The 23445-nt window shown below is 40.8% G+C and overlaps 1 protein-coding gene across 1 annotated transcript in view; it reads right to left on the bottom strand.

Annotated features, from left to right (window-relative positions):
• OSGEPL1 (O-sialoglycoprotein endopeptidase like 1) overlaps nucleotides 1-21298 on the bottom strand; it is a 556821-nt gene extending 535523 nt beyond the window's left edge. Inside the window, exon 1 of the mRNA XM_044075183.1 lies at nucleotides 21248-21298. The gene's annotated coding sequence lies outside the window, so the exon portion shown is untranslated. The remainder of the gene's footprint in view (nucleotides 1-21247) is intronic.
• Between the last annotated feature and the right edge of the window lie 2147 nt (nucleotides 21299-23445).

The raw sequence follows: 23445 nt of genomic DNA, 5'->3' as shown, positions 1-23445 counted from the left end.
TTTTAAAGAAGCATGAAATATAAGAAACTTTAATAAAAAATTTTCTTAACCATTCTTACTTCAATAAACTGGAGTACTCTCTAAGCCATTCCCCTTGAAGATGCAGTCTACCTATTTAATACCACTTTCCTCAACGTTCTAAACAAACTTACATCCATATGCAGAAAGAGGGTCAAACAAAACAAAGCCCCTGACTACCTGGAACAACCAAACAAATGATACAAGATAGGGATAAGGAATGGAAACCACTGCAAGTTATAAAAAGCTGGAACATCTCCAAAACTTCAGACACCTTCACAATCAAGACAAAATAAAAAATAAGAAGTTATGTACCTACCATAACGTTCCATGTTAGTTGTCTTCTCTCGCCTTCTTTCTTGCTGGATGGGTTCGGAGCCGATCCTCGGCACTTGCTAAGCTCGAGAGCTAATTTTACCAGCTCGAGGCAACCCAATATCCCATGATGCAAGGCGTGACTACCCCAGATCTCGTTTGGTAGCTATAGAAAAAACCCTGCCAGAAACCTTCTTCCCAGAAAGGAAGAAGAGGAACTAAATGTGTAAAGAAACCAAGAAAGGTAACCACTAGATACTAGTGACACTTCCTACTGGGGCCCATAGAAGAAATGGATCGTACCCAGAGAAGAGTACAACTTCAATGTCTGTCCAGGCTAGGGGGAAGGAGGGAGGGACGCAAGAAAGAAGGCGAGAGAAGACAACTAACATGGAACGTTATGGTAGGTACATAACTTCTTAATGTTAAGTTGTCAAACTCGCCTTCATTCTTGCTGGATGGGACCGCGTCCCTAGCACCTCTATCCTGGGTGGCTCAATGGAACAGACTCTTGAGAACTGTGGAACCAAACCTAGCCCTGTCTCTGGAGGCCAAGTCCAATTTGTAATGAGAGACAAAGGTGTGAGGTGTGGCCCAAGTGGCTGCCGCACAAATGGTGTCAATAGGTAGCCTATCCTGAAAAGCTGTAGAAGTGGATAGGCGTCTGGTAGAATGTGCGTTTGGTTTCGAGGGCAGTTGCTTGCCCCTAAGGAGATAAACATGAGAAATGGTAGAAGACAGCCATTTGGATAAGGTCACCTTGGAGACCGGAAGACCCTTCCTGTTTTCTGCATAAGAAAGAAACAGTTGATCAGATTTTCTGAATTGTTTAGTTCTGTCCAAGTAATATCTGAGTTGGCGATGGACATCCAAACAGTGAAGTTTCTGTTCCGCTTTGTCAGAATAATTAGGGAAAAAAACTGGCAAATCAATAGATTGGTTAATATTCGTCTGGGAAGCAACCTTGGGCAAAAAAGATGGATTAGTTCTTAAAGATACTCTATCTTTGTGGAAAACCAAGTATGGGGGACGGACACAGAGAGCTTGAAGTTCAGACACCCTCCTGGCTGAAGTAACAGCAACCAGAATAATTGTCTTCCAGGAAAGAAATTTTAATGAGCATGTAGCAGCCGGTTCAAAGGGGGGTAGAATCAAGGATGCCAGCATTAAATTCAGGTCCCACTGCGGAGGGGGATCTTTGATTGGAGGTTTCAGGAGAAAGATCCCTCTAAGAAAGGCTTTGCAAAGCTTGTGAGACATATGTTTTGATCCGCTAAGCCAACATGAAAATTTGAGATTGCTGCCAGCTGGACCTTAACCGTAGAGGAAGAAGAACCCAACTGAAAAATCTCAGCTAGGAAGTCCAAGACTGACTGCACTGGAGCAGTAAAGGGATCTATGTCCCTAGACTTTGCCCAGAAGGAAAAACGCTGCCATTTGCTAGCATAAATCCTTCTGGTAGAGGACTTTAGAGAAGCTACTATGATATCTCGCACAGGATTAGAAATCATAGGGAGCCTGGCTAAGGAAGGAAGTGGAGCAACCAAGCAGTGAGGTTGAGAGAATGAATGGCCTGGTGCAGATGACCCGAATGGTGGGTCAGAAGATCTGGAACTGGATCCAGATGCCAAGGCTGAACCAAGAGATGACGATGTAGGGACGGAAACCAAATTTGTCGAGGCCAGTAAGGGGCAATGAGAATCAACTTGGCTCTCAATACAGTAGCTTTCTGAATCACTTGAGGTATCAGCGGGAATGGAGGAAAGGCATAAAGAAGTCCCTGGGGCCAATCCTGGGTTAGAGCGTCTCTGGGGGGAAGGCCTGGTAGTGGAAAGAGGGAGAAGTCGTCTGGGCATTTGCTGTTTTGGGGTGTAGCAAAAAGGTCGCAGGAAGGGACACCCCACTTCTGAAAAATCTCGTCCACTACTGATTGTTTGAGAGACCACTCGTGTGGCATGAGAATAGCTCTGCTCAGTCTGTCCGCTAAGAGGTTGGATTTCCCGGGGATATGCATTGCTATCAGAAACCGATGACAGGAGATTGCCCATTGCCAAAGTCTGAGAGCTTCTCGACACAGTGGATAGGACCTGGTCCCGCCCTGTTTGTTGATATACCAGACTACGGACATGTTGTCCGTCTGAACTGCAATAGTCCCTAAAGGAAGAAAGTTGCTGAGGGCTTGCAACGTTAAAAGCACTGCTCTCATCTCTAGGACATTTATGTGCAGATGGTATTCTATGGGTTGCCAAGTCCCATGGACCATCCTGCCCTGATAATGCCCCCCCACCCGATCAGAGAGGCATCCGAAGTGACTGTGGCAACCGGGACTGGGGGAAAAAATAGTCGGCCCTGATGGAGTTGCGGAGAAGACATCCACCAGGTTAGGTGACTCTTGCACGATTGCGTCACGAAGATCTCGTGGCGCATGGGCAGCTGCTGGAAGGACCACTGGGTGAACAACATCCACTGCAGAAGACGCATGTGGAAGCGAGCTAAAGGAAGCAGTACGATGGCTGCAGCCATAAGACCTAGCACCTTCAGGACAAATCTGGCCCTGATCTTTTTGCTGAGTAGTATAATCCGAACATACTTTTGGATGTCCAGAATTCTTTGGTTTGTGAGTCTTGCTGACATCCCGACAGTGTCTAAGTCTGCGCCTATAAAGGTAATAGATTGGCAAGGCAACAGTGAAGATTTTTTGAAGTTTATAGAAATCCCCAATTGGTTGCATGTGTGAAGAGTGTAGTCTCTGGCCTTGAGAAGTTGATGCCTGATAGTGGCAGAGAGGAGCCAGTCGTCTAGATACGGAAACACCTGGAATCCTTGATGTCTCAGGTGAGCTGTGACCACTGCCATACATTTGGTAAACACTCTGGGGGCTGTAGTGAGACCAAAGGGCAGGGCTCTGAAATGAAAATGACTGGTCCCCAGCCGAAAGCGGAGAAACCTTCTGGAGCGCCTGTGAATTTGTATATGATAGTACGCATCCTGAAGGTCTATTGAGCACATCCAGTTGTCCTTGCCCAAAAAGGGTAGAATGGACTGAAGCGTGACCATCCGGAACCTTGCCTTTTTGACAAACTTGTTTAGTTTGCTGAGGTCTAAAATTGGTCTCCAATCTCCCGTCTTTTTGGGAACCAAAAAGAATCTTGAGTAGATTCCGGATCCTACTTGGTCTGCTGGCACTAGTTGGATGGCTCTTTTTGCTAGGAGCTTTGATACCTCCAGTTTTGCCAACTCCCTTAGACCGGGTGAAACGTTCGGGAGGGATTGATGAGGAACAGGATATCTCACAAAAGGGATATTGTAACCCTCGGATATGATTGACTGTACCCATTTGTCTTGAGAAAGGGAATGCCAGGCTGTTGGGTACAGCGACAATCTTCCCCCGACTGCCTCCAAGGGTGGACAGTCGGGCAACACCTCAGGGGTGCTGGAAGGGTTTATCAGAAAGATGCTCTCTGTTACCCTGGTTCTGCGGACCCCCTCTGCCCCTGGGGCGGCGTCTATTGTTATTACCCCCTCTGCCTCTGGGGGTAAACTGACCACGTGCGTCCGGCGTGACTCCCTGAGATTTACGGAACCACATTTTCCCTCCCTTCTGACCTTTGGGATAGGGTCTTGAAGGGGTGGAGAAATGGACTCCTACGGCAGAGAGAGTCTTGCCGTCTTGCTCACACCTGGTCAATGTGTCCTTCACCTGAGGTCCGAACAAAACCGAACCATCGAAGGGAGTATTAGTGAAGGACGCCTTAAAGGGGTCTGCGAAATTACAAAGCCGCATCCAGGACTGACGTCTAAGTGCCACTCCTGTGCCTGCGGCTCTACTAGCCCCATCGGCTGCATAAGAAATGAGCCACATGGAGGAGTTAGTTATAGAATTTAGGATTCCGAGCTGTGAGGCAATCTTTTCTTGAGCCCCAGCAGCTGACGGATCCTGAACTACCTCACCTAGTTCCTTGAGAATATCTCTCTGAAGCCGGGTAAAGTGACAGAGATAGTTCAGCGAGCGCATAGCGAAGGTCGCTGAAGAAAACATCCACTTACCGTACCTATCCATGGTCCTAGAGTCCTTGTTACGAGGATGGACAGGTACAGAAGGATCGGCAAGTTCCTTATTGGTGGCAGCCGCCACCACCATGGCATCAACAGGGACACCCTTGGTGAGAAACTGTTTGTCTGAGGGGGCCGTGATGAATTTAGAAGGCCTCCTGGGGACTGGTTCCACAGAATCCGGGCCACGCCTTCGAGCCACCACTTCCATGAGCGGTCGAAGGCGGAGACACCCAGGAGGTGGAGGGTCGAGATCCAAAAGCCTCCAGGTATACCGACTCATCCTCGGAGGGGTTAATGGAAGGCCAGTTCCCCCTCTGCTTAAGGAGTTCCAGGATGTCTGAAAATGAGACATCCTCAGAGGGGGACTGTGGGGAACCCTCCGACTCATCTAAGTCGGTATCTGATGTCGTAGAATCGGGGGAGTCAGTGTGCTTCCTCTTGCACGTCCTCTTACGCGGGGGTTCTCCCGAAGGATCAGGAGAAACCTTGGAAGAGGAAGTTCTTCCCAATGGGGAAACCTGGGGCGATGGATCTCTAGGTCCAGGAGCAAGAGAATGGGAAGAGACATCGACAGGCACCGAAGAGGGAGGAGCTAATGGAATTGACTGTTGACTCAGCTCCGGGGCTAGAACACTCCTCATCACCTCAAAGGCTCCCCCTCCAGGGAGGCCAGAAGACTCCCGCTCTGAAGAAACAGGAATCCCCGGTCCCGCCGAAAGAGAAGGCTCCGAGGCCAATGTCAGTGCCGAGCTCACCAATGCCGAAGCTCCAAAAGAGAGAGCGGGGTCGGACAAGGGTCCGATGCCACTCGCCCCCTCAGAGCTGACAAGGGAGACCCGATGACCGGATCCCCTCCAAGGAAGGTCTCATGGAGGAGATCGGAGTCGAAGACAACGGAGCCGACAGGGGAGGTATCGACTCCAGTGCACCCACGGTCAACGTTCCGAGAAGCTCCGGCTCCGATCTCTGAAGGAGAGTCGGAGGAGGAATTTCAGGGGGATGAGGGATAGCGGTCATCTGCTGAGACGGGCTATGGAGCATCTGGGCCAGTGCCTGTGATTTCAGCAGTCTACTTACCACCCTCTCCAAGTCATGGTCTGACAGCCTGGAAGACCTTGAAGATCGGCTCCGATGACTCCGCTCCGAAAGCAGAGGAGATCCCGGAGCCGAGTGAATCGACTCCAGGGAAGGGGACCGAGATCTCTTCTTGGAAGGAGCCATCAGAGCCGAAGACCCTTCGGTTCCAGTTGGAGCAGACAGCTTATCGGCACCAGTCCTGGTCAAAGATACGTCGGCTCCGGCCGGAGCCGACATCGACATCGGTGCAAGGGTATCGGAGCCAGCCGGCACCGATAGCACCTCCTCAGAGATAGAAAGATCGGCTCCAGCCGGAGCCGATCTCGACTCCGAAGGAGCCGGAGCCACAGCCGAAGGCTTAGGAACCACAGCCTGGGCTTTAGGTGGCTTAGAGGGCTTTCCCGACCCAGTCTTGGTCGGGGAGCCCTCTGGCTTCAACAAGCCACGTAGGATTAATTTGTTCCTACATTCCTGCAGGACTCTCTGGCTGAAGGAGTGACAAATAGCACAGGAGTCCTGCAGGTGTAGAGGCCCCAGGCAGTACACACAAGAAGTGTGACCGTCTGTCAGAGACATTTTCTGACAGCACGAGTCACACTTCTTGAAGCCTGAGACCTTTACTTCTTTGGACATGGTATGCCCACCCAAAAAACACACACACACACACACACCAGTCACACAGTTAGTTTAAAAAGGGAAAAAATAGAATAACACACCCACACTTCCTGACAGAAAAATAATGGAAGGGAGGCTTAAGGCCTGAGGGTGGGAAAAAAAAAAAAAACTATCCCTATACAAGGAGAAAGGGTATATAGGGTAAGATAGGTAGGTATTAGTTAACTATAACTATTAAGGGAAAGAAATATGAAAAATGAAAAATTTTCTGACTGACTTTAGTATAATACTACTAAGACTTTATCTGAGCTGGTAAAAGGAGACCTCTTCGCGAAGCGGCAAACGAGATCTGGGGTAGTCACGCCTTGCATCATGGGATATAGGGTTGCCTCGAGCTGATAAAATTAGCTCTCGAGCTTAGCAAGTGCCGAGTCGGAGCCGAGGATCGGCTCCGAACCCATCCAGCAAGAATGAAAGCGAGTTTGACAACTTAACATTAAAATTTAAACAAAAACAATAAAATAAATCATTATTTTAGCTTACAAAACAATATTCAAATAAAGTATGTTATTTTCTACAGCCCCATCAAAAAATGGTAATTTTCAAGTATAATACAGTAGTCCTAACCATAGAGACACGCATCCAGACAATATTACTTTATGACTTTGGTCCCACTTCACTGACACTATAAAATCACATGCACACTAACCTTGCCAGCTTAACTTTCAAGTCATTAGCAACCATAACATTTTCTCTATCAACACTGCCCCAACTTCTATAATTAAAAAACACCTCCTAAAACTAAAATCTACCACCCTAGCTACAGCAAATACCCGAAAAAAAAATCACAGCGGATGTCATTGCCTACCTCATCTAAATACTAATTAACAGATTCATCCAACAGTCTTATATTCTCTCCCTATGGAGGGGATCATTCATCCTACCCCTGCACAAAGGGAAAAATTCAAGTAATCTTTCCAACTGTATCCATTCTCAACTCCTCAACCACATTCTTACCAATAATCTCCTCTCATCTATTTAGTATGACTTTAGACTAAACCACAATGCCACTATTGTACTAACAGACTTCAACAACACTAATCAAACACAATACAGGTAATATTCTATATGCCATATTCTTGGACCCATTTAAAGCCTTTGGCACGGTCTCTTATAATAAACTGCTCCATCAGCTAGCCTCCCTTGATCTTATCTAAGCCATTATCTTCTGATTCCTCAGCTAGCTATCTGAAAGATTCAAGCTGTTAAATGGCAACCTAACATCTCTATCTTTGTACCAGTCTCTTGATGATTTTCTCCAGTGCTCCACACTACAGCCACTACTGTTTAATATATTTATCACAAATTTACAAACTGACTCAAAACACACCAAACTAGTCCAATACACTGAAGATGCAACTCTTATCTGCTCTGACCAACATCCCATTCTTCTCCAACAGCTCATACAAGAGTCATACTCCTTCACAGAAAACTGTCTAGGAAATTCAAACTAAATACTAAATCCAAAAGAGACAAAATTCCTCCTTTCATTCCTAATTCTCCCAATTGCAAAGCTAACTTTCAAATCACCTCTGTAAATAGCACACATATTGAGGTTCATAGGTAGGTACTAGGCTAACGGCTCTGGGGCCTATACAAGCCCAGCCAAAAAGGTTCCCTGGCTTTTGTCACCCAAAAAAATTATTTTCCTGTGCCACTGTCGAGCAGAGCCACAGAGGTGATCCCGGGGTGAATTTCCTATTTCCCATCCAATCATCAAGTTTTTATTGAAGAGTGCTAATGAGGAGCTTTGTTTGATATAGATATGTAGTTTATTCCAGAGTATGGGAAGTCTCTGGGACAGGAATCTATCCTTCCGGCATGTTCTGTTTATTGTGGTGACAAGGTTTAGGTCCCTAGAGCATGTAGCTCGGAGGGATTGGGATTTCTTTAAGTGGAGCATGTCCAACAGCTCTGGGTTTGGCATAGCTTTGTATGTTAGGCAGAGATCACCTCTGAGTAGGCGATATGTGACACAGTAATGCTGGAGTTTTTACAGACAGTCTGCGTAGGGCATCTGTTTGAGGCCGGTAATCCTCTTTGTGAGGTATTTCTGCGGCCTTATCAGTTGTTGTAGATGTCTTGTGAGGTACATACCAAAAGGGGCATTGACCTCTATAATGGGTCTAATGAGTGATGAGTAGAGGGGAACAATGACCTCTTTTTTCTGGATGAGAAATATTTTGTGATGAGGTATGCCACGTAGAAGGATTTCCTGACTACTGTGGCGATGTGATTATCAAAGGAGAGACTACTGTCCACCTGTGTCCCAAGGTCTCTTATCACACTTTCGGTGTTAAGTATACTACCGCCTATGTTGTAGTTCATGGGTACAGAGTTTTTAATCAAAGGGGATGACAATGCACTTTTTGGCATTGAGCTTGAGGCCATGGCTTTAACACCAGGCATCTGTCTCAGTGAGGCCCTTTTGTAGGATGTCCACATCGTTAGGAGTTTCAATTATGGCTCCTAGTTTGCAGTCATCTGCGAACTTCATTAGCCAATGACCTTCTGTGTTAGCCTGTACTTCAGAGAAGTAGATACCAAACAGGAGAGGACCCAGGACTGAACCCTGTGGTACTCCACTTGTCACTGGTCTGAAGTCGGATTTGGAGGCTGCTACTTTCACAGTGTGGGTTCTGTCAGTGAGCCAGTAGGCAACCCATCTTGTGACATAGGGATTTATACCTAGTTTAGTGAGTTTATCTATAATTCCAGAGTGGGGGATGGTGTCGAAAGCCTTGGCAAGATCTAGATAGGCTGTGGGAACCACCTTACCCTTGTCTATGGCTTTGGTGACTGCTTCAAAGAAGTCTATCAGGTTTAGGAGACATGATCTTCCTTTAACAAACCCGAACTGAGTGGGATCCAGAGTTTGGAGATTACCAATTTCTTTGTTTATAAGTTTCATGATGATACATTCCATGGCCTTGCAGACCAGGTTCATCAGGCTAATGGGGCGGTAGTTCCCGGGGTCCATGGTGGCGCCCCACTTGTGGAGTGGGATAACCATTGCTGTGCGCCATTCAGCAGGCACAAAGCCTGAGGTGAGGCTATGATTGAACATGGTACTTAGGTGGGGTGCCAGTTCCTTCTGTAGTTCGTGTAGAACGCAGCCTGGGATGTTGTCTGGTCCCATGGATACTGTGTTCTTGGCTTTGGAGAGTGTGGTTTTTACCTGTGCAGCCGTGATAACAGGAACTTTGCATTCTTCCGGTATAGAGATGGGCTCTTAGGGGGTGAGAGATAGATATCAAATACTAAATTACTGACTGTTGTAGTAGATGACTCCATGCCATTCAACCTCCACATCCAACAATCAATCAAAAATACATGAAAAGTTAGATCTGCTGCATAGAGCCAAACAATAAATGACTGAAAGCACCCAGATAACATTATCATCCATCTTCCTGTTGCCTTCACTTCTGTATGCCTCTCCAATTTTCACCAACCTCAAGCCCACGGTGAGAACTAAATTACAACAATGATATAATAAAATAGCCAAATTTGCTTCCAACAACCCACACTCTACACATCACTGAATTGCCCTTAGGCACCTAAAACTAGCTTGAGCTACCTCACCTCCACACCTGCTCTCAACTTCTATTTACAGGCAGATTAGTCTTTCACCCTGAAAGACGCTCTACCCTAAGCAGTATACTACAACCCCACTCCACCAACAGAGCTTTGCGCACTACTGACAAGCATCTCCTATCAATTCACAAAGCTCAACAAAACAGGAAATGATCTTTACTCCAACTGTAACTCAAAATCTTGGAACTCAATTCTCCGTCCTAATCACACTTCTCAACAATGCATATTTTTTCCAAATATAAATTAAAACTACTTTACTCCTGGCTATTACCCTGTAATCCCCCAGGCTAAATTATTCTCAAACTATCTCAATATACAAATGTACACATATGTGTCAGTGACCTTCTCTTCTCTTTTTTTTCTGTCTTTTTTTCTGTCTTCTCTTTTTATAACAAGATGCATATAATTATGACAATGTACTATTAACTGCACCCAATGCTGATGATATTGCTGCAAAAATATGTGTGTCTATTTCATAATTAACTCCTTTATTCATAGTTACTTTGTATATAATAGTGCTGATGTTCCCTTAGCACTCTGTATGTTCTATAAGTACTACAATAGTTTTCATTGAGCTTTGTATGTAATTCTGATAAATGTTACCCAAGTATTCTGTATATATGCACTACTGTTGATATTTCTCATGAAGCTTCTCTCCTTGGGCTTCCACTGAAAAGGGGCTTGTTTGTCCAGTCAGACTTTCCCAATAAAAAAAAATGGAAATAAACAAGCGATAAACTATACAGCCAGCTAACACAGTATTTTACTTCAGCAAACGATTTTTATCATAACTAATCAAAACAAATAAAGCTCATTCACACATGTGGGACATGCCTAGTGAATGACATCACCTTTTCTGCAGAATGATATAACTCTTCCCTGTGCAACAAAGCCAAAAGAGCTCAGTGTATGACTTGCCAATACCATATTTAACTCTGTCTAGTCTCACAGTCTTTGAAGCAGCACTTACATACGTTACTGACAATATCACTTTTAGTTTTTCTAATAAGCCAACCATTCAAGTATATTTTTTATCACTTTGAGGAAAAAGTCACTCCTTAATAATGGTATGAATACTCAGATACATTTTTGTATGTGCATTAATAATCACTTTAAGGGATTTTACTAAATAATACTTTCTCAATAAGCAAGCTGCTAAGTCTACTCTCCATGTCCAGCTTTTCTCAGCTCTTTCACTCTAGGTAAAGGATACATCTCAGTGCTTCCAGACGGATTCAGTCAACTTATAGTTATCACAGATAATACAGAAGCAACCCTTTTACAACAAAAATAACTGGAGTTGTGAGGGGGAGTGACCAAGATGGTGAGAGTTAACAGCACTGTTTTTTTAGTTCTGCTTCAGGTTAACATCTGACAAGATTTTTACTAAAAAATTCAAACAGAATGTTACAAAATTTAATGGATTTATAGCTGAACATTTGCTGAAAGATTTACTAAAAAAATAACTAGTGTGAAACTCATTTAATCTCTCAACGCCTCACCTCACTCATGCTTCTTCATCACCTCCACCTCCCTCCCTTATATAAATAATCTAAACACCCATACCTTATAGCCAATTACCAAGCTTATTACTCCACTCTTGGAACCCTTCCCCGAGAACAATACCCATTTTAAGAATAAGAACCCCAGCTCAGCAGTGATTATTGCATCATACTCCAACCTATTAAAATCACCATACTCAGGTTTCATCTACCAAATCCAAAATGCACAATCCCCCACATAACGCTTCAATTCCATTGGACCCCAATACACTATCCTATCATCAAAATAGCATCTACTATGTACCACCATCCATACAAACCATTTATAAATCCCCCCAAACTGTAAATTGAAAAAAAAACACATAAAACAAGAGACTAATCGAAAGTATCTTAGAAAAAAAAATTAATCAACAGGACGGGCGTATTCACCGTAACTGACCACCAGTGAAATGATCCCCAACAACACATCATCCTATTTCCAACCTAGATTCCCTTCTATAAGTCACCTGAATATTAGAAGCTCAAAACACAAAAATTCATAACCTACATGCGCTGTCCTAAAACAAACTTAATGTTTATCCTAACCCTGTTCAACCACCTAAAATGCCCAATGTAGAGCTAACAGCACTAAAACTACAACTAAATAAAAAAAAAAAGTATTAACCTCATTGTGATCTATATCCCTGGGAAAACTTAGACAGTACCAAACACTTTGACCACTAGTTTCGAGAAATGAGAGTCAGTCCTATAACTGGTCAGTCCTTAAGTATCTCCCACTTGATGAGGTGATAATTCCATTTAACCACACCATTCCTAAAAATATTTTTTACAGCCCCCAAGCAATCCAATCAAAACAAAAAGCTCAAATAGCACCATGGTAATCTAAAGACACTATTAAAAAAAAAAAAAGAAAAAATAAAGCATGGAATAAATGGCTTACCAAATCATCCCCCTAGACGAATAGATTCCAACAACTAAGAAATGAAACAAAAAGCACAAACTACAAACAACTAAAAAAAGGACCCCCAAATAAATAAACTTCTTCAAATAAACTTCTCGAAAAACAAACACACCAAAAGCACCACCACCAGCAACCCTATTAGAAAAAACCCACTTACCAACCACTTTCCTCCAACACCCAACACCAGCCAACAACCTCCACCAGAAGCCCCCACAAAACGCCCAACCTACCCCCCAACACCTCCACCCCAATTCAAAGCCACCTAACTCCCTACAACCTGCATCCCCCACTGCTTAAGACCAAAATACTAAAGAAATTACAACTTACCACTGCCTATCATCTCCTACCCCAAATTTATATTAAGCTGCATGAATCACCCAATACCTATCTCCTTACTTAATTAATCTAACATTCCACATAATCCACTCCTTCCATATGGATATCTTCCATGCTTATTCTCATCCACCATAAGGCCCCATATTATCCACTTTCAAATAAAAGGCCTATAGCCATTATATTCCAATTTAGCTAAAAATCACAAAAATGAAAACAACAAACAAAACATGCAGCACCTAACCTTCAAACCAAAACATAATTGACTCTCAACACTCAACATGCAAAAAGGCACAAACACTAATACTCCCAATGACTCTTACTAATACTTTCATCTATCATGCTAAAACTAATGATACCTCTTTTATCTCTCTTCTATTTCTTGACCTATCAAAAACTTTGATATGGTTAACCACAAACTCTTTGCACAAATTCTTAAACATCTTTTGAGACCTAACAACCCTTGACTTCTTGCAAACAAGCCTCCTAGACAGCAAGCTGTGCTGACTCTGCTCATGCTCTCAGACTGCTTACCTAACACTATTGAGTACCCTTCTCTCCTCCTATTAGACTCTCTCTCCTATTTCCATCTGTTATTAACGATAGAGAAAGTCATTCCAGAATCCATTTATTATTCCTCTAATAGATACATTCTTGACTTACTTTTAATATGCCCCTCAACATTGTTACTTTCCAAACTTCTCCAAAAATTCAAGATTGTTTAAACTCTAAACTAAAAAATAAACAATTTGAAGCCCAACTTTTCATCCCACCCAAAAGCGCCAACCTCCCCTTTCAAATACAAATCCAACAACCTCTCCATAACATAAATACAACCATGGCTAGTACTACTAGGTCACTAAGCTACTAAACTACTCAAGACTATTGACAACTATCAATTGGGGATTTACTGTCTACAACAAACCAAACTTCCCTCTATAGAATAATAAAAACTCCTTTCATAGAATAAAAAAAAGCCTGACCCCACCGGGCAGGTGTGCCTTACTCCTCCCCTACCACCTCCCACCCCACCCTCTACTCTTAATACTTACAAACCCGAACAAATCGGAACTATCCAAACTCATGTAACTATAATCATGTTGCCAGATTTGTAACTGGCTTTACTTAGCAAAACCCATCATTGTATCTTAAGACAGAACTGCTACTGGCTAGAACCCTACCTACTGTAACCCATGAGCAATTAACTATGTTACTTACAACTCAACCAAACATACAGAGACACTCTCAACCAAGGACTACCCCCTACCAGAGACACAAAACTCACTTAGATCATCATTACAGATCCTTGGATCAGACGCTTAAATCAGGGGACTCTCTTTGGACCATAACACACAGTAAACTCTTTGGAACTCTCCACACCCTCTCTCCTAACTCCCACTCCCCCTCCATTCTTTCAAGATCCATTCACCCCCCAAGAAAGGTCCCACCCACCACTTTCTTAATTCAAAACTAGACTAAGTAACCTCCCCAGTCCTAAACCTTTACCCCTTCCTCATCTGTAAACCACAAAGCTTGCTACCTGCCACCTATAACCCTTATAATCTCAAGACTCTTCTCTATCTCTGTTAATGTACATATGTTTGAATACATATTATTGAAATTGCAATCCTGTTCCTGTCTTTTCTCTCGATTTATCTTCTATCTTCTCTACAAGTGTTAGTAGTGTATATGTATTTATTGTATTTGTAACTGCATGTAAATATATATTATATATTATATTATCATATATATATATCATATCATATGCTATATTATTTGCTTTTTTCCCCGGGCCTCTGCTGAAACGGATATGTGTGTGTCCAGTCGGACTATCCAAACAAAACAAATGCAAAAAAAAAATAAAATAAAAAATAAAATAAAAAATAATTGCTTTTTCTTGTCAAGAAAACTATAAACAATTAATTGTCTCAAAATGAGGCAATCTAAGCCTAGTGTACAGGACAGAATGATGAAAAAAGACATACAGGCTATACTAAGTAACCATACCTCTCAAATGTACCAAATTCCTTGAAAATACCATTTTGGAGCTCAAAATAATAGGGTGCCACGAATTCCCAAGTGACCCCTTTAAATCTCAATTTCATTTTTTGTATTTATTTGTGCCTTCCATGTGCTCATTGATGTCATCACGCAACATCAGACTGTGTCGCAAGTCTTGGCACTACTGAAAAATTATCCAAATGGTTTAGTCTACTACTGGACAAACAATCAAATGTGAATGCATTTTAAATATTAGGAAATGGTTAAAAAAAAGTGTTGAAGAATAACACCATTTTACTCTATGAGAAACTAACAGCAAAACCGTACTGGTACTTGTGTGATGCGTGTTGTCTTTGAATATAGTATGAGTGTTAACACGAAAGACAAGCTACCACATTTCTCCAGTAATATTTTATAGTCAGATCAGGAAAATGGATGATGTGGATATTGGTTCAGTCCAACAAAATATGAATGTCTGATTATATCATTATTATTTCTGTTTTTTTCCATTTGACACTGGGTAATTGTTAAAGCTCCTGGACTGGTCCACAGATTCTCTTCATCCACAGAAAGGTCCCAATGTTTCAGTAGTGTCAAAACAAAAGTCTTAAATATTATGCGTTTGCACATGCTAAGACATAAGCTTACAGTTATGCTGCTTGTAGCTCTTAGTAAAGGAATATAGAAATTTTAAATTCAGCATGGGTCAGTGTGTACCTAACATGTACTTAGACACAGGCACTTGTCTGTTCATTAATTTTAAACCGTTTGCCCTGATCAGGGTCACAATAGTAGCGATCTTGAGTTAGAGCAGACAAGACTTCACTATGCCTAGAAGCCATCTCCAGCCCATCCTGCTCTTCAGTTTCAGCTTCCTGTTAGGCAAGTAGTGAGATACCGCCAACCCTTCAACATTTTGTAGATCTTCCTCATGAATGAAGACAGTTTTCACATACTAAATTATGTCTTTTTTGACCTGGACTCTTCAGTGTGAGTACCTGTGTCAGAAGGAGAACACAAAGCTGAACAATATATGCCTCGCTCCCCCTCCACGGTTTTATATATACGTATACAAAGGGAAAAGAGATACACATTTAAAATGGCTTTTTTCCCCCCAAGTCTCTTCACAGGATAACACACTCCGATCATCATAACTCTCTCAATTGTCCAGACTTTTGCAGAATGTTCAGATTTTTGCTTCCTTCTTTTTTGTCTGTTCCTCATAAAATCTGTGGTTTTCTGGATTTTTTATGGCAAATTAGTGAGGAGTGATTTCCCTAAAAAACAGGCATTTGAGTTTTAGATGTCACAACCTTCAGAAAATGCATAGTAACACAAGACCTTTTATTCTAGCAAAATTCTAAGTTTATAAGAGCAATATTTAAAATGTGTCCCTATTTTTGTGGCTTTGTCCTAGCTTAGGAAAACTGAATTAAAGCAAGCAAAGGAGAAAAATATCTGTGGTGGTGTGGTTGGACCTTGTTGATGTAAACATGTCAATGGTGCCTTGCGTCTAGCAGCTTGTTGAGAGTCAGTACCATCAGTCACATGACCAGGAGTAGCATTAGCGTGATCCATCATGTGCAACCTGGTGTCGCCCCTGCTGAGCAGCATGTTCTGCCAGTATGATACAGGTCTTAGTGTTAGCCTTAATCCTGTCTTGGACCCCGGGAACTGAGAGCCTGACTGTGAACCTTGTGGGGGGAGGGGGTTGATCTGTGGTGGTCCCAACCAGGATAGTCATCTTCAAATCCTTTTCCAAGTTTTGGATGTGAACAAGGATGGTGGTTGGTGGTATCTGTGTCAACGACTTGGCTGTTGGACTGAAGAGAATAAGGGATCACAGGACCGAGAAGGACGAGCTCATGGTGAGTTCATGTTAGCTGGCTGCCACGTCTTATTGCGCCTAATAGTGAAGGGTGGGGTATTTAAAGTAGTGTACAGTACACTGTACATGTGAAATTCTAGTTTGGGTTTCAATGTGGTTAAAAAAAAATATCATGTACAGATAATAACATGGACTGCAGCTTTCAAGGTGTACGTTTTATTTATTTATTCGGGTTAAGTACAGTACATGTTTTGCTAAGGAATCAGGGTTACACATTTAGGAGCCATAGTTGCCAAGACCACCCTATGTTTCCCTGGTTGATGATGGAGTCATTGACTACATTCTTCCACTTTGTTTTGAATCCAGTCAAGTAAATTCCTGTGCACTAGTTCATTGTTTTCGTAATGTAATTAGGGTTAGGGTCTGTAATGTCATCTTTGCACCACATCTAATACTTTATTACCTCCTCACTACTTTTTCTTCTTCATGTACAGTACTGTGAAAAAAACACCCGAGTGCACCATGTATGCTCTTCAAGTGCCATACACATGTACAACTGCAGTTTACATAACAGCTTGGTTCATTTTTCCATAAGCTCAGAGCTAATGTAATGCTGAATACTAAATCTCAATGACTAACGGTAGTGTGTTTTTTTCGTATGCAATGAATATGGAATCCTGGAATTATTTTAATGTCTTCTTTTTGTAAAATACTTAGTAAAAGACCTACATCATTTTGAAATTGTCAAGCACTGCAAATAGTGTAGTTTTCTGTTCCAAATGCTTATACAGCTTTTAACAGCAGTGTAACTCAGTTGCACAACCTCAGAACATACGTTCAACATGAAACCAAATCAAACACCTCAAAACAAATGATTTTGCAGTGAGGAAAGCCCTTCCAACCTCCTACATTATAAGGAAAATGCTTCCATCCCTGAAACTGTGTGTAGATATTACCAAACCACTCCAGTGCACGATACAATATCATCTGGTGCTCATAAAGCCAAAAGTATGAAAAACACCAAAATATTCCAGCACTCTGGACACAAAAACAGCCCGTTTGCAAATGAAGAAATTTACTCCAGGCACAGTCTGCAGCACAGACCGGTTTTGCACAAAGGTGTCATCAGTGAGTGTCTTAATCAGCAGTAAGCCTCAGTTTATGTAACATTAAAGAAACATTTAAAGAGACATGCACATCATACCCTTGCAAACAATTTAACAGGTTTACTAAATATGTAACCTGCTTACATATAAACCTAGTATGTATATGCAAATGTCCCCTCCACATTGTACCAATTATATTTAGGTTCATGTTTTACTAAAAAAATTACTACTGGGACTAATTTGGCTAGTGTTAGACAATTCAAACAGCTTACGGACATTTCTAAAAAGGTACGTTCGTTGGTTTGGCATGTTAAGCTACTTAAGGCTTATCTACAGGCTAAAATTGCGCCACGTGGATTAAGGGTTTATGTAGAACCTGGGTTGGGCACTAAGGATGTTGAATTCATGAAAAAATGGCGAGCAGTTCAATTAACAGCATCTAGTATGTTTATACAATTGCTGGTTGAACATTATGAAAAGCAGTTGCCTAATCTTTTTTCTAAGTTAGAAGCATGCCACAAATGTACCATTACTTTTGCTGGTACAGCCCAATATGAGGAACTATATGCTCAATTTTTGGTTGAAACAGATAAATATGATAAAGAGTTACAAGGGCGCAAGATGAGAAAATATCAGAGGGGATGTGAATGACTTTAAAAATGACACTGTATTCTCGTGGAAGAAACAGAAACGGGGGGGGGTACGTTTTTCTGATACAAAAGAATTGAATAGACCTAAGAGGAAAAGAGTCAGGTCTATACTTCGCAAAACTAACAATACGTCTAGTGCCTCTGAGATTTCTTAAAGTTTCTCCAATACTGATACAGAAACAGAGACTGGGGACTTGGGTGGGCTAGCATCACCTGTTCCTAAAAGACAAAGAGCCCCTTTGCAAGGGGAGGTCAGAAACATCGAAAATGAACAAATGGAGCAGTATTTCGGGCTAGTCTGCAGGTTTAGCAGACATGGTTGCACCAGGAGAAGTTACCAATGATGTTAATGATGTAAATCAGCTAGTAATTAACCTTACTCAGTATATGTTTACTGACAGTAAACTCAGTGCGTTAAATAAAGGGCTGGGATATGCACCATCATTCTATGTGTCACATTTTGATGCAATAAAGGATGTTAAAAGTTTTTGAAGAACTTTGATTCTTAAATATTTTTTTGCTCATAGAGAAATTGAAGGTGATTCATTTCATTTTAGGAAGTCGGGGTTCCAACCTCCATACTATAGTACAGTTAAAACATTTGAACAACTAATTGTGCATGATTTACTGGTGAACCAGGCCCAAATTTTTCGCCCTTTTTCAAATAACCTCACTTTTGAGGAAAGAAGAGCTTTGAATTCTTTAATGAACAAGCAGAATATAGTTATAACAGGTGCAGATATAGTTATTTGGGATAAAATAAAGTATGAGCAAGAAGCATATAGACAGGTGTCTGATTCTATTTCGTATTGTTCTTAACCCCTAGATCCCACTGTAGAGTTTAAGCATGAGATAGATGAATTTTTGACAAGGGCTAAAGAACATGGTGTTATAGCTGCTTCACTGGTATCACAGTTAACAGTGGATTCACCAATTTTTCAATATTTTTACCTGGTTCTGAAAATTCACAAAACTTTACAAGATCCCCCAGGTAGGCCCATATGGGATCACTGATTGAACCTCTGTCTGAGTATCTTGAATTTAAATTGAAATCTCTCCTTCCCTTGGTAATGGCTAGGATACGAGACACCAAGCAATTTTTGCAACTAATGGACAACCTACAGGTTCCGAATACAGCACATCTAGGGACACTGGATGTCCAGTCTTTATACACAAGTATCCCCCATCAAGGGGGCATGAGGGCTGTTCATTATTGGATGCAGCAGTCGGATATTTTTAAGGAACCAGAGATGGATATTTTGTTGTCCTTATTGCAATTGGTGTTGGAACACAACGCATTTATGTTCAACAATCAATGGTATCTGCAGATGAAAGGTACAGCGATGGGGGCAACGTTTGCCCCCATTTATGCTGACCTTTTTATGAGGTATTTTGAAGCCCAGTATATTTATACTTCAACTCATAATTTTACATCTCAGCTTATTATGTGGCGCAGATACCCTGATGATTGTTGGGTGGTGTGGCAGGGAGACGTAGCTGAATGGCATGGGTTTATGCAATATTTAAATAATAAATATGGCATCAAGTTTACTAGGAAATTGGATTTGTTTACCATTGATTTCTTGGATGTGAATGTAACTAAGGCTATAGATGATACTATTATTACCAATCTATATAGGAAGCCTTATTCCAAGAATTCTTTTTTGCATTCCCACAGCTGTCACCCTGGCCACACCATCAATAATATACCTATAGCCCAACTTCAGAGGGTTAGGCGAATATGTTCGGTTGATACCGAATATGAAGAACAGGCTTTGGATTTGAAAGCACGGTTTTTGGCCAGGGATTATACTAAGTCAGTGCTGGATAGGGCATATAAACCAGTCCAAGACTAATAGTAGGACCAGTTTGTTAAGAGATGCCCAAAAGTTGAGACAGCCCAAGTTAGGAGTATTGAGATTTACAACTACGTATGGTAGTAATACCTTTAAGATCAAAGAAACTATTTTGAAATTTTGGCATGTGCTATATTCAGATCCATTCTTTTCAAGTATACTTAATGAAAAATTTAATTTTGGTTAACATAAAGGTAAATCTTTGGGACAATATTTTCCTTCATTCAAGAAGGGTCAATACCCATTGGGGGAGCACCACCGACCTTAGTAGGAAGTACATACTGTGGTCATTGTAAATATTGCAAGTTAATATCTAAAACACAGTCTTTCACGTCAGTGAACACTAGGAAAGTTTATGATATTAAGTATTTAATTAAAGGTACTAGCACATGGGTGATATATATGGCAATATGCCAATGTCGAACTTTTTATAATGGACAGACTTCTTGTACTATGAAGCAAAGCATAGCCTTACATATTATATCTTCCTGCATTACATATTATTATATGATGTATAGTAGATAAGCTTTCACTATTGTGGGGTTGTTTTTGGGAATTTTGTAATTTTGAAATTTTTAGTAATGATTTGGTAATATAATTGGTACAATGTGGGGGAGACATTTGCATATACATACTAGGTTTATATGTAAGCAGGTTACGTATTTAGCAAACCTGTTAAATTGTTTGCAAGGGTATGATGTACATGTCTCTTCAAATGTTTATTTAATGCTGCTACATAAATTGAGGCTTACTGCTGATTAAGACACACACACTGATGACGCCTTTGTGTGAAACTGGTCTGTGCTGCAGACTGAGCCGGGAATAAATTTCATTTGCAAATTTTTGTGTCCCGAGTGCTGGAATATTTTGGTGTTTATATATATATATATATATATATATATATATATATATATATATATATATATATGTATGTGTGTGTGTGTGTGTGTTTAAAATGAGTGTGTGTGTGTGCGCGTGTGTATATCATACAGCTCAATCTCTCAGAGCAAGAAATCTGGACAAAGCAAAAAAATAATGGTGGGACAAAGGCCCAAAAATATGGACAGATTTTAAATATTCCTCCTGCAAACTCAGGCAGTTGCTAGAATACCAGGTTTTGCATTTTTATGTATTTTCTGAGGGATATGAAGTCTGAAATTCAAATGCAACCTTCAAGTTGGTATCCCACAATTCCACTGAGAGGGTGAGGTTGCAAGATTATGTATGCAACTTTTATGTTAATTAGCATCCTGATTTTTGACTTGTTGTACCTACTTTTCATGGGCCTTTGTCCAGATTTTTGATGTTCCCAGGTTGGGCGGTATGTAAGTAACATCAATGAGTTATCTGTAAAGACAGATAAATTAGAAATCAAAATGGACAATTTTAAAGAGAAATTTAAAAGAGCAAGCTGAAGTGCTGAGTGAATCACTTAAACAACAATCACAAATCTCAAGCACAGAACAAGCTATATCCGATTTTGAAGGTTGATTATTTGAAAATAAGAACAACACTGAACATCTTCTAAAACAAAACAACTTATTCCAAGAAAAAACAGAAGACTTAGAGAAAAGATCTAGAAGGGATAACATCAGGATTTACAGGCTTCTTGAAAAAGAACAGGGAGACAGTATAATTCAATTCCTTAATACCTGGCTGCCTAAAACTTTGAACCTGCCTGAAACTTTTTCCTTTGGCATTGGGAGGGGACAGAGATCACTTTCAAACTCATCTTAAAAAAAAAAAAACACTTTCACCAAGGTCAGCAATCTTAAGATTTTTCTCAAGTCAAGATAAGGATTTTGTCTTTAAAGATGCATGAACTAATTATCTAGTTAAAATTAAAGAAAACAGTAAAATACTATAAGATTTGACAATCACTATTCAACATTAGTGATGTCAAAAAGAAAAGCATGTACACCACTTGTTAAAAGCTTAAAGAAAAACAATATGAAAGCACAAATCTCGTTTCCAGCAAAATAAGGATTCATCTTCCAGAAGGAAAGAAGATTTTTAACACCTTGGAAAATGCAATGGACTTTATACAGAAAAATAAAATCCTAGAAAAAAAAAACGAAATGGACTGGCATCTATCAACTTCTTTGAAGAGAAATGCAATATCAGATGGTTGGTTAATAAAAGATAAAACAGTTAAAACACTGAAAGAGAAAAGAAAATCGGTGTATTTCAGGGGTTATGAATTCTTATTAATTTAAAGTAGTGCCTGAATACTTATGAACAGGTGCTGAATATTACTTTTTACAAAGTAAATCATTGTGGTGCTGCGGTAGCATTATCGCCTCACAGTAAGATGCTGTCCGGTTCGATTCTCAGCTAGAGCATGTTCTGCGTGGAGACATGCGTGAATTGGCGTACCTTCGTTGAAGGTTGTGCGTCAGGGCTGGTAACTCGGCACGTAAAAATCAACTACCAATCATTAGCAGACCGGAGTTCCGCTGTGGCGACCCCTAACCGGGAAAAGCCGAAAGACACAACAACAACACAGTAAATCATTTCTTTCTTTCTTTCCCTACTTCAAATGGTTACTAGTTCCCTTTTTAAAATATTAGACTTTGATTCTTTTAGCTATATATGAAATTAAAGCTACTTATTTTCATTTAAAGTTTACAAGGTTAAACTATTAATTTTATTAAAAGTTAATCATTATTACGATAAAACGTATGTTAGTTGGCTCACTTTCTGATATGTTGGCATAGATGAGTTATGTGCTATTAAATATAATACAAGATGCACCAAATGACACTAAAGAGGCATGGTAAGTTGCATTATGGGTTCTTAAAATGGTCCAGTAGTCTGGTACTGATAGCATACTTTACATTCAATAGCACCCAGGAAAGACATGCTATGCTATACACAAAGTATAAAAAATATAGCTTTTTTACATCTATAAAAGTTACTATTGGAATAATATCAAATAAGTACAGAAACATTCACACTTTTACAAGTTGAACCTGGATCACACATAACTGTCATTCTTTTAATGCAAGCTTTGTATTAAACATCTCATACAAATTGCGCTTACTCGATCATTAAATGTTATTTGTTTAAATACAATAGCTTTTTAGTGGTTAAAATACTCTGAAATGGTTTGTGTTTTTTTTCAGTGGTTTAGATGGGTTTGAGGGAATGATGTGTGGTACAGGGGCAGTCTGGATTCACTTGCAAGCATTTCTATGCGAGTTGAAACTGATGGACTGTTCATTTTCAAGCCCATATCATGAAACACTGCTTGAAAGAACTTAAGAGTCTTGAGGTCTTTTGTGATGGTGTGGGAAAAGTCTAACTACTGTCCAGGCTACTTCTTCATGTCTAAAAATAAATAGCAATAACATTTTGAATCATATCCTAAGATGTCAAACAATAGAAGTTAGACAATAAGCAAAAGACAGTGAATTGCATTTTAAACCACTGTCAGTTATCACATAGTTCTGAATGATTGTTACTGATTGCAC

This window comes from Protopterus annectens, chromosome 6.part0 (assembly GCF_019279795.1).
Source record: "Protopterus annectens isolate FY-2018-M chromosome 6.part0, PAN1.0, whole genome shotgun sequence".
Taxonomy (NCBI): Eukaryota; Metazoa; Chordata; order Ceratodontiformes; family Protopteridae; genus Protopterus; species Protopterus annectens.
This window is presented reverse-complemented; position numbering and strand designations above follow the sequence as displayed.